The sequence below is a fragment of the Diabrotica virgifera genome, chromosome 7, assembly GCF_917563875.1.
Source record: "Diabrotica virgifera virgifera chromosome 7, PGI_DIABVI_V3a".
Taxonomy (NCBI): domain Eukaryota; kingdom Metazoa; phylum Arthropoda; class Insecta; order Coleoptera; family Chrysomelidae; genus Diabrotica; species Diabrotica virgifera.
In genome coordinates this window covers 106,275,528-106,288,757 of record NC_065449.1, presented here as the reverse complement: position 1 = coordinate 106,288,757, position 13,230 = coordinate 106,275,528, and the positions used below count along the sequence as shown (strand labels likewise).

Sequence of the window (13,230 nt, the reverse complement as noted above, 5' to 3'; positions counted from 1 at the left end):
GCGGCGTGAGTTTTCTAATTATATAATTAGAATAAGTTATTTCCAGTTGCATAGTTCCATTATTGTTGTTGCAAGTTATAGAAAGTTGAGTGAATTAAAGTGACGGAATAATGAAACTGTAAGAAAAAGGATCTCACACCGGTATGTTTTTTTTATAATAGTTTTTTCAATATGGTGTCATAATTGTGGCAATTATAATATTATTCTCATTATGGATTGAATTTAAATTAAGTCATCGATTGGCTTTTATGTAGAATGTTGCAGTGTCTATCATGTATCCAGAAAAGATCTTTAATAACATTCTTAATATGGGGTTATGTTCATAAAAAAATTTCCAGTTATGAAAACCTATTGCCAATTATATCATTACTTCTTGAAACCTACTAAATTTTACTTCATAGACTTCATAATTCTTTTCCCATATCTAATATGTTCATATATTTTCACAGTACCTATTTCTTTATACCATACATGTACAACTTCTTTTGAAAAAAACCTATTATTGTAAGTTTTCTTGTCTATTCGAATCAAGGCCATAGTTGTTAAAAGTCTGATCACAACCTATGGTTAAAATGTCAAGGTAGATAGGTTTTTTTTGGGTCAGTGAAAGGTCGGTTTTTTGTAGTTCTTTTCTAAAAACCTTTCCTCATTAACTTCTCTCTTTTACTTCTTTTTCTGACATGTTTTATTAGGAATAAACTGGGAATATTTTGTTTTTAGCCATTCGGGAGAAATCTATTATTACCGCTGGTAAACCCTCTCTAACACCGAGAGCAGACACTTCCAAGATTCAGTCAACCAGGGAACAAGTCTAAGGATACAGTCCCATTTGTTTTGTTTTGGTTCATCATCCTGCATCCTCCGAGGGACAGGTTCATTAGCTATTGGGCAGTTGCACCACTTCGGTGTTAACTTCGTACCACGGATTTGGTACCACACACCAAGGATCAGTGTTGGAACGCGTGAAAAGGGGTTTGTTTTGGGGGACAATTATTCATACTAGTTAAAGACTTATACTGTTTTTTTTTGTAATATTCAGGACATTTAAGTTAGATACACATAAGTTCATAATTTAATTACACATAAATATTTTTTTCTTTCTCTACAAATTTAAGTACATTTTAGTTATAATAACCATGCCTAACAGTTAGTACTGTTCCCCCAAATTTATATAATTCTTGGTAGAAGTTTCGAGCTCGAAGATTCTCCCCATACATGTTCTTTCCCCTTGGTTCGTATTAATTTTAGACTTGTTTTCTCAGTTAATTTAAAAATAATATTAGTTCAATTCACCTAAATTTAAAATCATTCAACTTATTTCATAATTTTTCAATTTGTATTAGATTTTTGTAAATATTATTTAACGTTAACTATTAATTTTTTTATATTATATTTGAATAAATCCCTAGTACCCATCCCCTCAGGAAGGTACTAGTTTTACTTGCGATTATTATTTAGAACCACTAGTCAGAAAAGGATCTTTTGTATCCAGTACTAAGTTGGTTCATTTAGGGACTTGTTACCCGTCAACACATTGAGAGTTGTAAAATATATATTATTTACATTAGGTATTTTCCTTATTCTATTATCAGGTAGTATTCAATTAGGGTGTACGTATTAAAATCGTACAAGTGTTATTTGGTGAAGGGTTCATACTAATCTAGGTGTAAGTTGTACTTTCTGTATTAGAGGTACCCTTATTCAGATTTTCTAACCTTATTAAGATTATTCTTAGATCACATTTGTGTGATAATTTTTTAATTGACTTTCACTAGTATCATTTTTTTTGTCATGTTAGAGTCACAGACTAGTTACTTGTCTTAACTCGGAGATTGTGAACATCTAGTAGTTAAATTTAATAAATATATATTTATTGTGCATATTTTTTTTTCTCATATTACTCCTCTATATTTGTACATTTAATATACTTTTATTACAAATCTAATATACTCTATAGCAGCGTAGAATACCTGGAAGAGGGTTAACCCAGTTATCCTTCTTCTGGCGCCCAAAAATTTATTCTATTTTCATTATATTATTATATTTACTCTATCTATTTTGTGAACATTGTCTTAATATCTTCTTTTCTAGCCATCATTGTCATTTCCTTTAATTTATTGTCCAGCCAGAAATAGCCGTGCAAATTGGCCGAATCCTTCCTTGAGTGTAAAGTGGCCATTCTCTTGCATATTGAGCTAGCTATTCAAGTTACATCTATCTATTCATAATTTTCATCTTCAGTCCTATATCAATTCTATACTCTTCGTCTTGGCATCTTTCCATACAAGTACTACTGCAAAGTAGTATTTTAGACTTCAGCTTCTTCAACGCAGAAGCCACATTGTTGTTCCTTTGGCTACATTAAGTAGATCTTCTTATTCCTACTTCTGTTGGAGTTTATCACTCTCTGTGCATTCACTCCAACAGAAAATCTCCTTCTATCTGGTTACATCGGCTTCCCAACGTGGTGGCCTTATTTTTGGTCTGAGACAGTATTTATTTCGGTCAATTCTTCTCTTTTTATCTCAAGTTTCTTTGTTATTTTCGTTTGGTATCTCTATACACATCTTGTTACTTATTTATTTTAATTTTAATTTCTGATACATATCAGGTATTCTTATACGCTGTTTTGATTTTTGTTTATATTTTGGGACCTCATTATAGTATAGGTTTGTGCAACTTACATTCTGGGTTAAATTTGAATTTTTTTATTGGGAACTTATATTTAATATTGCTATTAATAATATAATTCATATAAGGTAATTTTTATTCCTTCAGCCAATAGTGGTATAGTTGGAGGTACAACTAAGCATTGATTATTATTATATATATTTTTTCCAAAGTGGTGGTAAGTTACATATAAATAAAAAATTTACTTCCAGTATTTAGGTAGTAGGTTTACTTGAGTATACATTATTTATTGGATTATTTATCCATTTATTTGATCTTATATATTTATTTGATCTTATATATTTATTTGATTATATACTTCATTATATATATATATATATATATTTTTTTTGCTGGCCATTTTGATTTTGTTGGTGTGTTGCGAATATTTTCTCGGTATATATATTTTGCGTGCAAACTTAGGTATCTTTCATACTTCTGTTCTTTGGACTACTTGTCAATAATTTTGCTCTCATCATGTGTGCTTTTAAAGCTGAACATCTTCTGGTGGATGAACTGGATTATGAATTAAAGATTAGGGACATAATGCCAGAGGAGTCGACAACTGTCGATAAAAAACGCAATCTTCTGAGAGGTGCTTTGAAACAAGAAGCTGGCAATAGGAGTTTTCTCCAAATATCAGCTGTATCCATCCCTTTTGAGGAACAACAGAAAGGAATCTCTGAAACATTGGACAGCTTGTCTAAAAAAATCGAAAAATTTAGGGGAACTGTAAAGGATACAGAGTATGTGCGATTAACATCTCGTCTAGGCCATATTTCTGCCCGTGTACACTTGTTACACTGTCCTACCGAAGAACAGGAACCTTTCAAGAAATCTGTTTCTCTTAGAATATTAACACTAGAGGGTGAACTTGATTCTAGAGTTAACCCCATAGCTACCTCTACTCCTAATGCTCCAGTCAATGTATCTAGTTTCACTTACTCCAAACCTGTGCAAGTACACAAATGGGGTATTTCATTTTCAGGTGAAAAACAGCACACTGATGTGATGTCATTTTTGGAAAGGGTTGAATGTCTTCGAGTATCTAGAGGTGTTTCTGAAGAGGATTTGTTTGCTGCATCTGCTGAACTGTTCACCGGGACAGCTTTTACCTGGTTTAGGAATAATAGGGGTAATTTTTCTTGTTGGTCTGATCTGATTAAAAAGTTGAAGTCAGATTTTCTTCCGTACTCGTTCCAGGACGACCTACTAGATCAAATTAAGAATCATAAGCAGAAACCTGGGGAATCTGTTACTATGTTTATTAATACTATATTAGGTATGTGTAGTCGTTTAGACACTCCTTTGTCAGATTTAGCTAAAATTAAAATCATCCTTAAATGTCTATTACCCTTTTATCATCAACAATTAGCTCTTATGGACATTCAGAACATTGATGACCTTACTATAAAGTGCAAACGTTTGGAGGAAACTTTATCCTGGTCTTCTCAACCTCCATCCACATCTCGATCCTATTCTAACTCTTCTTCTCAGCCAACTTCCTTTAGGCAACGTTCTTGGCCAAATAAGGGCCATGATCATAATGTTTCGGTTGTTAGTTCTCTTGTCTGTTGGAATTGTGATCAGCCAGGTCATCCGTTTTACAATTGTGGGATTCCTCAAAGTCGTATTTTCTGCCATGGTTGTGGCCGAGAGAACACCCTTAAAAGGAATTGTTCTAAGTGTTCGGGAAACGAGACGTCGGAGGTCCGTCCCCTGAACGTTTCTCCGTCCAACACCCAATCAGGGAATCCAACCCCATCGTCAAACGAAACTGCTGGACCAAGCACATCCAGCAACCCAAACCCATCTTCACGAAAAGGGAAAGGGGTGTCGTTCAAGAAAACAGCACACACCACAAAACAAAATTAAACCAGAAATTAATTTCTATAGATGATACGTTAGATTCGCTTGATTCAAATGATCACAGATGTTCATTTACAAATTCTTCTTTGATTGGTAGTGTTCAACGTAACAATAATAATTGTGATAGTGATGTAGTTCCATTATCTATATTAGATTCTAGTTTTGTTAATGATGATGATACGTCTAGGTTAGTTCCCTATAACGGTTCTAGACAACCAAATACTTTATATCTAGATATTAATTCTTTATTAGTTAGGAAACAAAATGATAATAGGCCATATCTCCCTAGTCAAATTCTAGGACAATCGTGTTTAGCTTTGCTAGATAGTGGCTCTAATATTTCCTTGATAGGGGCACATTCATTAAATTTATTGAAAAATTCTAGTATTCCCATTATGCCCATTTCATCTTTGCAAGTATCTACTGCAGATGGTACAGTTCAGTCCATTACGGGCAAACTCCAAATTGAAATCACAGTGGCCGATTTATGTAGAGAAATTACATTCTATGTTATTCCTTCCGTGCAGAATTCTATAATTCTAGGTATGGACTTTTTCAATGCTTTCAATAGCACCTTAAGTTGTTCTGATTTTTCTTTTTCCATATCTGAATTTAATTTATCTACCCTTAGTGCTATTCATGATTTTGCTAGTTTATCAAGCTCCGAACAAAGGCAATTAGAGAGTATGATCTCTAAATTCACTACTCTTTCTTCAAAAGACAAACTAGGTCGTACGTCGTTAATATCTCACACTATCGAAGTGGGAAATCCCACTCCTTTTAGGTTGTATCAGTATCCCATACCTCAAGCCTGGCAGGCAGATTTAGAAAAAGAAGTAGATTCGATGCTTGCTTTAAATATCATAGAACATTCAACGTCGTCCTATTGTTCCCCACTCTGGTTAACGAAGAAGAAGGATGGATCCTTCAGGATCTGCTTTGATGGTCGAAAACTAAACAGTATCACAACGAACAGGGATGCTTATCCTATCCCCAGAATAGATGTGATTTTGAGCAAACTTCAGAATGCCAAATACATCTCTTCTATTGATTTGTCTAAGGCCTTCTTACAGATCCCACTGAGTGAAGAGAGCAAGAAGTATACTGCTTTTGCTGTCAGTGGTAAAGGATTATTCCAGTTTGTCACCATGCCTTTCGGTCTTGTTTCTGCTCCTCAGACAATGTGTCGTCTGATGGATTTAGTCATTGGTCCACAGTTAGAGCCCTATGTTTTCTATTATTTGGACGATATTTTGGTTGTCACTCCCGATTTTTCCCTTCATATGGAAATTTTAGATAAGTTATTTTTACGTCTTAAGGAAGCTAATCTGACGATCACTTTGGATAAATGTCAGTTTTGTCGTCCTAGTCTTAAGTTCTTGGGTTATGTTGTTGATAACCAGGGGCTAAGGACTGATCCTGAGAAAATAGTAGCTATTAAAAATTTTCCCATACCTAAGACCACCACCCAAGTCCGTAGGATATTGGGAATGTGTGGCTATTATCGTCGGTTTGTACCGTCATACTCTACCTTGTTGTCTCCTCTTACTGATCTTTTGAAGAACAGGAAAAAGGGACAGACCATTACTTGGACTCCTGAGGCCGATGAAGCTTTTAGGCGCGTTAAAGATGCTTTAACGAGCGCTCCGGTCATGATGTCACCTAATTTTGATGAGCATTTTTATCTGATGACAGATTGCTCTAATACTGCTTCTGGTGGCGTATTATTTCAGTTGAAGGATGGCTCTGAACACCCAATAGCTTACACTAGTAAGAAGTTGAATAAGGCCCAGAAAAACTATTCAACCACAGAGAAAGAACTCTTAGCTATCATCCATGGGTTAGAAGCGTTTCGTTATTATTTGGAAGGTCGTAATTTCACTATAATTACGGACCATAGTTCCTTGGTATGGCTTCATAGTATGAAAAACCCTTCTCAGAGACTTTCTCGATGGATATGTAAACTGGCTGCCTATTCATATAAGATTGTCCATAGAAAGGCAAACGGGGTCGTGGTTGCAGATGCTCTTTCACGTGTCCACGATATTAATGTCCTAGATCTGTCTTCTTTAACCCCTGATGTGTGGTATCAGAATATGATTGATAGGGTTACTCAAGACCCACAAAAATATCCTGATTTTAAGGTAGAGAATAATGTTCTGTACAAACACACCTTTAGTCCGATAGAGTCCTTATCCAACATGTCGGAGTGGAAAATAGTTGTGCCTACGCCAAATAGGGAAAATATTCTGCATATGTTTCATGATGAAGTTACAGCTGGTCATTTTGGGTTTTATAAGACATATCACCGCATTGCTGAATTATATTATTGGCCTGGCACGCGGAAGTCTATTAAAAGGTACATTTCTAAATGCATGGTTTGTGCTACTTGTAAACCAAGTAACCTACCACAAGCTGGACTTATGGGTTCCTTCAGAAACATCAATTTTCCTTGGCAGATGATCTCAATGGATCTCATTGGACCGTACCCTCGGAGCTACAAGGGTAATACCTATTGCCTGGTAGTTGTGGATTATTTCACTAAATTTCCTTTGGTTTGTCCTCTTCGTCAGGCCACAACTCCAGCAATTTTAAAATATTTGGAGGAACAAGTCTTTCTGGTGTATGGTGTTCCCCAAATTGTGTCGTGTGACAATGGTCCTCAGTTTGTATCAAAGGCCTTTAAAGATCTTTTAGCTAAATATAAGGTTCAAAAGACCTTTTACAATGCTGCCTACCATCCACAAGCAAATCATACTGAGAGAGTAAATCGCAGTATTGTCACAGCTCTAAGGTCCTATACCTACCCGGATCACCGAGCTTGGGATCAATATATCCATTCCATAGCTCAGGCCATAAGGACTTCTGTCCATGAAGTGACCCAGTGCTCCCCAGCATATCTGAATTTTGGTAGGAATGTTGCGTTATCAGGTGATTATTTTGGATTAATTTCAGACAATTCCGAAAACGTTCCTCAAATATCTGAGAAACTTCATCGCTTAGATGATCTCCAGACGTTACCTCATATTTTCTCAGACATTAGGAAGAAGTTAAAATCTTCTTACCTAAGGAACCAGCAGCACTATAATTTGAGGAAACGAGATCTGCGATTCTTTGTTGGTGATCGAGTCTTAAAGCGCAATTTTGTCAAATCCAGTAAGGGTGATGCCATTTCTGCAAAGTTGTGCCAGAAATATGTTCCGTGTACTGTATTAAGGGTAGTATCTCCTTTGATTTATGAATTAAAGGACAATTCGACTAATAAGCGAATTGGTCAATTTCATGTAAAGGATTTACTGCCTGACAATACCATGGACGATGCTGATTCAACTTCATCGGAAGAAGATTAGCTTAACAGGGTTGTTGAGCTAATCCCTTCCTGTGGTTGCCTTTAGCTCGTTTTAATTATGGATTAGAATTAGGTTTAATTTTTTAATCACTCGATAGTGCAAGTCCATAGTTCAATTTTCATCCTTCGGCATGGTTTAATGACTTCTCACTTCTTAAGTACTAGGTACCGAAGAATTATTCTGTAATACCGCTTATACGAGTTTATCATTTTTTTTGTATTATGAATTGCAGTTTAATCATTAGGGATCAATACTCTTCAGTATTAATCCAGTCAGTAGTATTACCAAGTTTGATAACCTCCACTTGTATTTTCGGTTTGCTTACTCAACCTCTTACAATAAAAGAGCTGTTGATTATTATATATTTAGATATTTGGATATGTAGGCTCATATTAGTACTCTCGCTGAATATAGATGGAACTATGTTACACTACCATATCTTAGATTATGTGTTATATTTTGGATATTTGATTACCTACTTATTATTTTTTTTATATATTATTTTTATATAATGTTATTGGATTTGCCATATTGGAAAGATGTGGTTTTTAATTTGTTATTGGGTTACGCTATTGACATTTGTCACGGATATGTTAGATACTTTACAATAATTCAGGTCTTTATTTTCTCCACAGTATAATTTTGGAATGAGTTTGGAATTTTGGTTTATAGATGAATGCTTGGGTCTTTCATATTTCTTCTTATGAACTAGTCTGTTAATGCTCAAAGTTGGTGAATACGTGGGTTCGAAATTCAGCAACTGATCACTGCTATCCGATTTCGTAATCCATGTCTTTCATGATTGAGTTTGCGGATGTTTATGCATGATAATATTTCCGGTCGGGAAATGGTGCGCAACATTTTCTAGCCGTTCTTGTGTAATTAGTCCAAATATTCCAGACACATTTTCACACGATAATAGGGAAGTTTAGTTTGCTTATTTTATGTCTCTTATTTCATAGTATATTGATGCTTTGACTATCCATATACGTAGAGTCGTAATGTTAGTGATTAACCCATCGGGACAAATTATTGATTTTCTTTTTAGTAGATTCCCCTTCTTTCCTTAGGCATTAGTTGTTGCTTAGATTCAGGAATATCTCCTGGATAATCCTATGTATGTTCAAATGAATATACAGTCTTATAAAAAAAATTGGGAGTTTGTTCCCGTCATATTTTGTAGTTGCCATAGAGTCATAGAACTTATAAGATCATCCTTTATTTCTATTATTTAGTTCAGATAGGCTCACATTACCGGATGAGGGTAGATGTAGAGCTAATTTAGTTTATTTACTTAGTATTAGTGAGAATTGGTCCATAAACCTTCCTGATCGTTCTTCTTTGGATATGCTTTTGTGAATCTGGTGTCCTTTGATAGTCCGATTTTGGATGAAGTGTCCGATTCTTCACTTATTTATTTATATGATTTAGTATTGATGTGAATTGGTCCATAAATCTTCCTGGTCGTTCTTCATTGGATATGATTTTGCGAATCTGGTGTCCATTGATAGTCTGACTTTGGATTGAGTGTCCGATTCCCCATTTATTTTGGTTAATGTGTTTTGGATTCCTTTGGTATGTTTACTATTTGTATTATTCGGTATTGGTGAGAATTGTTCCATAAATCTTCCTGATTGTTCTTCTCTGGATATGCCATTACGAATCTGGTGTCCATTGTTGGTCCAATTTTGGATTGAGTGTTCGATTCTTCACTAATTTTCTTGATTTATTTGGTAACTTTAGTATATTTACTTGCGTTATTGTACGATTTGGCTCACACCTTTGCCTGGTTGTTCGTCCTTGGATATACCCATTATAAATCTGATGTCCATGGATAGTTCAACTTTGGATTTGCTGCCAATTCGACACTTATTTGTCATTATAAATTTAGTCTCATATTTAGTTTGTGTGTCTTTTACGGCAAAACCTCAGTCGCTTTTAATAGGACTTCGGGTGATCTTCTGCAATTCAGGTTATTTGCTGCAGTGCTTTCCCTTGATCCTTAGTTGTGGTTATTTGTAATCTTGCGAATCAACGATAAATAATACACTACTACTACTTTAGTTTAATATTTAGAGCATAAAAAAAAATTTGGATTAAATTTTTTTTTCTTCCAGTAGGAGGGGAATGTGACGTTCCATCACTTATTTAATTAATTATTAATGGGAACACCTTATTTAATTATTGTCAAAAGTATTTTCTTAGAATATTAAAAACTAGTTCGTACAAAATTCCCTTGGTGACGTCATACTGGGTGTATGGTGGTCACATTGATATTTCTTGAGGTTGGTACTGAACACCGGCCGCTAGCTGTCACGAAGCCGGAACGGTGAAGAGGGAAGCATTGGTCTTGGGAGTGTCAATAAGAATGGCGGCGTGAGTTTTCTAATTATATAATTAGAATAAGTTATTTCCAGTTGCATAGTTCCATTATTGTTGTTGCAAGTTATAGAAAGTTGAGTGAATTAAAGTGACGGAATAATGAAACTGTAAGAAAAAGGATCTCACACCGGTATGTTTTTTTTATAATAGTTTTTTCAATATGGTGTCATAATTGTGGCAATTATAATATTATTCTCATTATGGATTGAATTTAAATTAAGTCATCGATTGGCTTTTATGTAGAATGTTGCAGTGTCTATCATGTATCCAGAAAAGATCTTTAATAACATTCTTAATATGGGGTTATGTTCATAAAAAAATTTCCAGTTATGAAAACCTATTGCCAATTATATCATTACTTCTTGAAACCTACTAAATTTTACTTCATAGACTTCATAATTCTTTTCCCATATCTAATATGTTCATATATTTTCACAGTACCTATTTCTTTATACCATACATGTACAACTTCTTTTGAAAAAAACCTATTATTGTAAGTTTTCTTGTCTATTCGAATCAAGGCCATAGTTGTTAAAAGTCTGATCACAACCTATGGTTAAAATGTCAAGGTTGATAGGTTTTTTTTGGGTCAGTGAAAGGTCGGTTTTTTGTAGTTCTTTTCTAAAAACCTTTCCTCATTAACTTCTCTCTTTTACTTCTTTTTCTGACATGTTTTATTAGGAATAAACTGGGAATATTTTGTTTTTAGCCATTCGGGAGAAATCTATTATTACCGCTGGTAAACCCTCTCTAACACCGAGAGCAGACACTTCCAAGATTCAGTCAACCAGGGAACAAGTCTAAGGATACAGTCCCATTTGTTTTGTTTTGGTTCATCATCCTGCATCCTCCGAGGGACAGGTTCATTAGCTATTGGGCAGTTGCACCACTTCGGTGTTAACTTCGTACCACGGATTTGGTACCACACACCAAGGATCAGTGTTGGAACGCGTGAAAAGGGGTTTGTTTTGGGGGACAATTATTCATACTAGTTAAAGACTTATACTGTTTTTTTTTTGTAATATTCAGGACATTTAAGTTAGATACACATAAGTTCATAATTTAATTACACATAAATATTTTTTTCTTTCTCTACAAATTTAAGTACATTTTAGTTATAATAACCATGCCTAACAGTTAGTACTGTTCCCCCAAATTTATATAATTCTTGGTAGAAGTTTCGAGCTCGAAGATTCTCCCCATACATGTTCTTTCCCCTTGGTTCGTATTAATTTTAGACTTGTTTTCTCAGTTAATTTAAAAATAATATTAGTTCAATTCACCTAAATTTAAAATCATTCAACTTATTTCATAATTTTTCAATTTGTATTAGATTTTTGTAAATATTATTTAACGTTAACTATTAATTTTTTTATATTATATTTGAATAAATCCCTAGTACCCATCCCCTCAGGAAGGTACTAGTTTTACTTGCGATTATTATTTAGAACCACTAGTCAGAAAAGGATCTTTTGTATCCAGTACTAAGTTGGTTCATTTAGGGACTTGTTACCCGTCAACACATTGAGAGTTGTAAAATATATATTATTTACATTAGGTATTTTCCTTATTCTATTATCAGGTAGTATTCAATTAGGGTGTACGTATTAAAATCGTACAAGTGTTATTTGGTGAAGGGTTCATACTAATCTAGGTGTAAGTTGTACTTTCTGTATTAGAGGTACCCTTATTCAGATTTTCTAACCTTATTAAGATTATTCTTAGATCACATTTGTGTGATAATTTTTTAATTGACTTTCACTAGTATCATTTTTTTTGTCATGTTAGAGTCACAGACTAGTTACTTGTCTTAACTCGGAGATTGTGAACATCTAGTAGTTAAATTTAATAAATATATATTTATTGTGCATATTTTTTTTTCTCATATTACTCCTCTATATTTGTACATTTAATATACTTTTATTACAAATCTAATATACTCTATAGCAGCGTAGAATACCTGGAAGAGGGTTAACCCAGTTATCCTTCTTCTGGCGCCCAAAAATTTATTCTATTTTCATTATATTATTATATTTACTCTATCTATTTTGTGAACATTGTCTTAATATCTTCTTTTCTAGCCATCATTGTCATTTCCTTTAATTTATTGTCCAGCCAGAAATAGCCGTGCAAATTGGCCGAATCCTTCCTTGAGTGTAAAGTGGCCATTCTCTTGCATATTGAGCTAGCTATTCAAGTTACATCTATCTATTCATAATTTTCATCTTCAGTCCTATATCAATTCTATACTCTTCGTCTTGGCATCTTTCCATACAAGTACTACTGCAAAGTAGTATTTTAGACTTCAGCTTCTTCAACGCAGAAGCCACATTGTTGTTCCTTTGGCTACATTAAGTAGATCTTCTTATTCCTACTTCTGTTGGAGTTTATCACTCTCTGTGCATTCACTCCAACAGAAAATCTCCTTCTATCTGGTTACATAGTCGTATACTTGATGTAAAGTTCTCATAAATGTTTTTTATTAGTGACGTATACCTGAAGTATATTTGGCTTTACTTTAGGTCTTCCAGTACTATTTCAAACTCTACAGAACCAAAAGCCTTCTTTTGGTGCTTATTTTTGAAAAGGCTGTTTGTAGTTAAATGGGCTTAAAGCAGTGGTGCTCAGACTTGTACTGCATGGGATCTACCACACAAACTGCATGTGTCCAGCGATCGACTGCTAGTAAAATAAAGCAATTTTGAAAATAAAAAATTGATTGCACATTTCTATTTGATAAAAAGTTGTAACTACGGGGACGAGGAGTTGTAATTAAAGTCATGTTTTTCATATTAATTTTATTTGAAGGTTGATGCGCATGTCACTGCATATCATCCAACAGTTTTTCATTGTATTATGATATTACGTAATTACCGAGGACCAAACGCAAGCATGATGAGAGATGCTCATCGGCCGATTACGATACTTTGATGTCATTACCTTCATTTGGGAAAATGCA

The 13,230-nt window shown here is 34.3% G+C and overlaps 1 protein-coding gene and 1 long non-coding RNA gene across 6 annotated transcripts in view; both read left to right on the top strand.

Annotated features, from left to right (window-relative positions):
- The window catches only part of LOC114336379 (equilibrative nucleoside transporter 3), a 192,941-nt gene that overhangs the window by 94,581 nt on the left and 85,130 nt on the right, over positions 1 to 13,230 (top strand). The window lies entirely within an intron of this gene.
- LOC126887997 (uncharacterized) lies at positions 31 to 12,139 on the top strand. Of its 2 annotated transcripts, none has more exons than XR_007699332.1 (2): positions 31 to 141; positions 721 to 1,878. It is a non-coding gene; the product is annotated as an uncharacterized LOC126887997 (long non-coding RNA). The 2 variants fall into 2 exon arrangements; XR_007699331.1 differs by lacking the exon at positions 721 to 1,878 and adding an exon at positions 10,981 to 12,139 and having other exon boundaries at positions 37 to 141.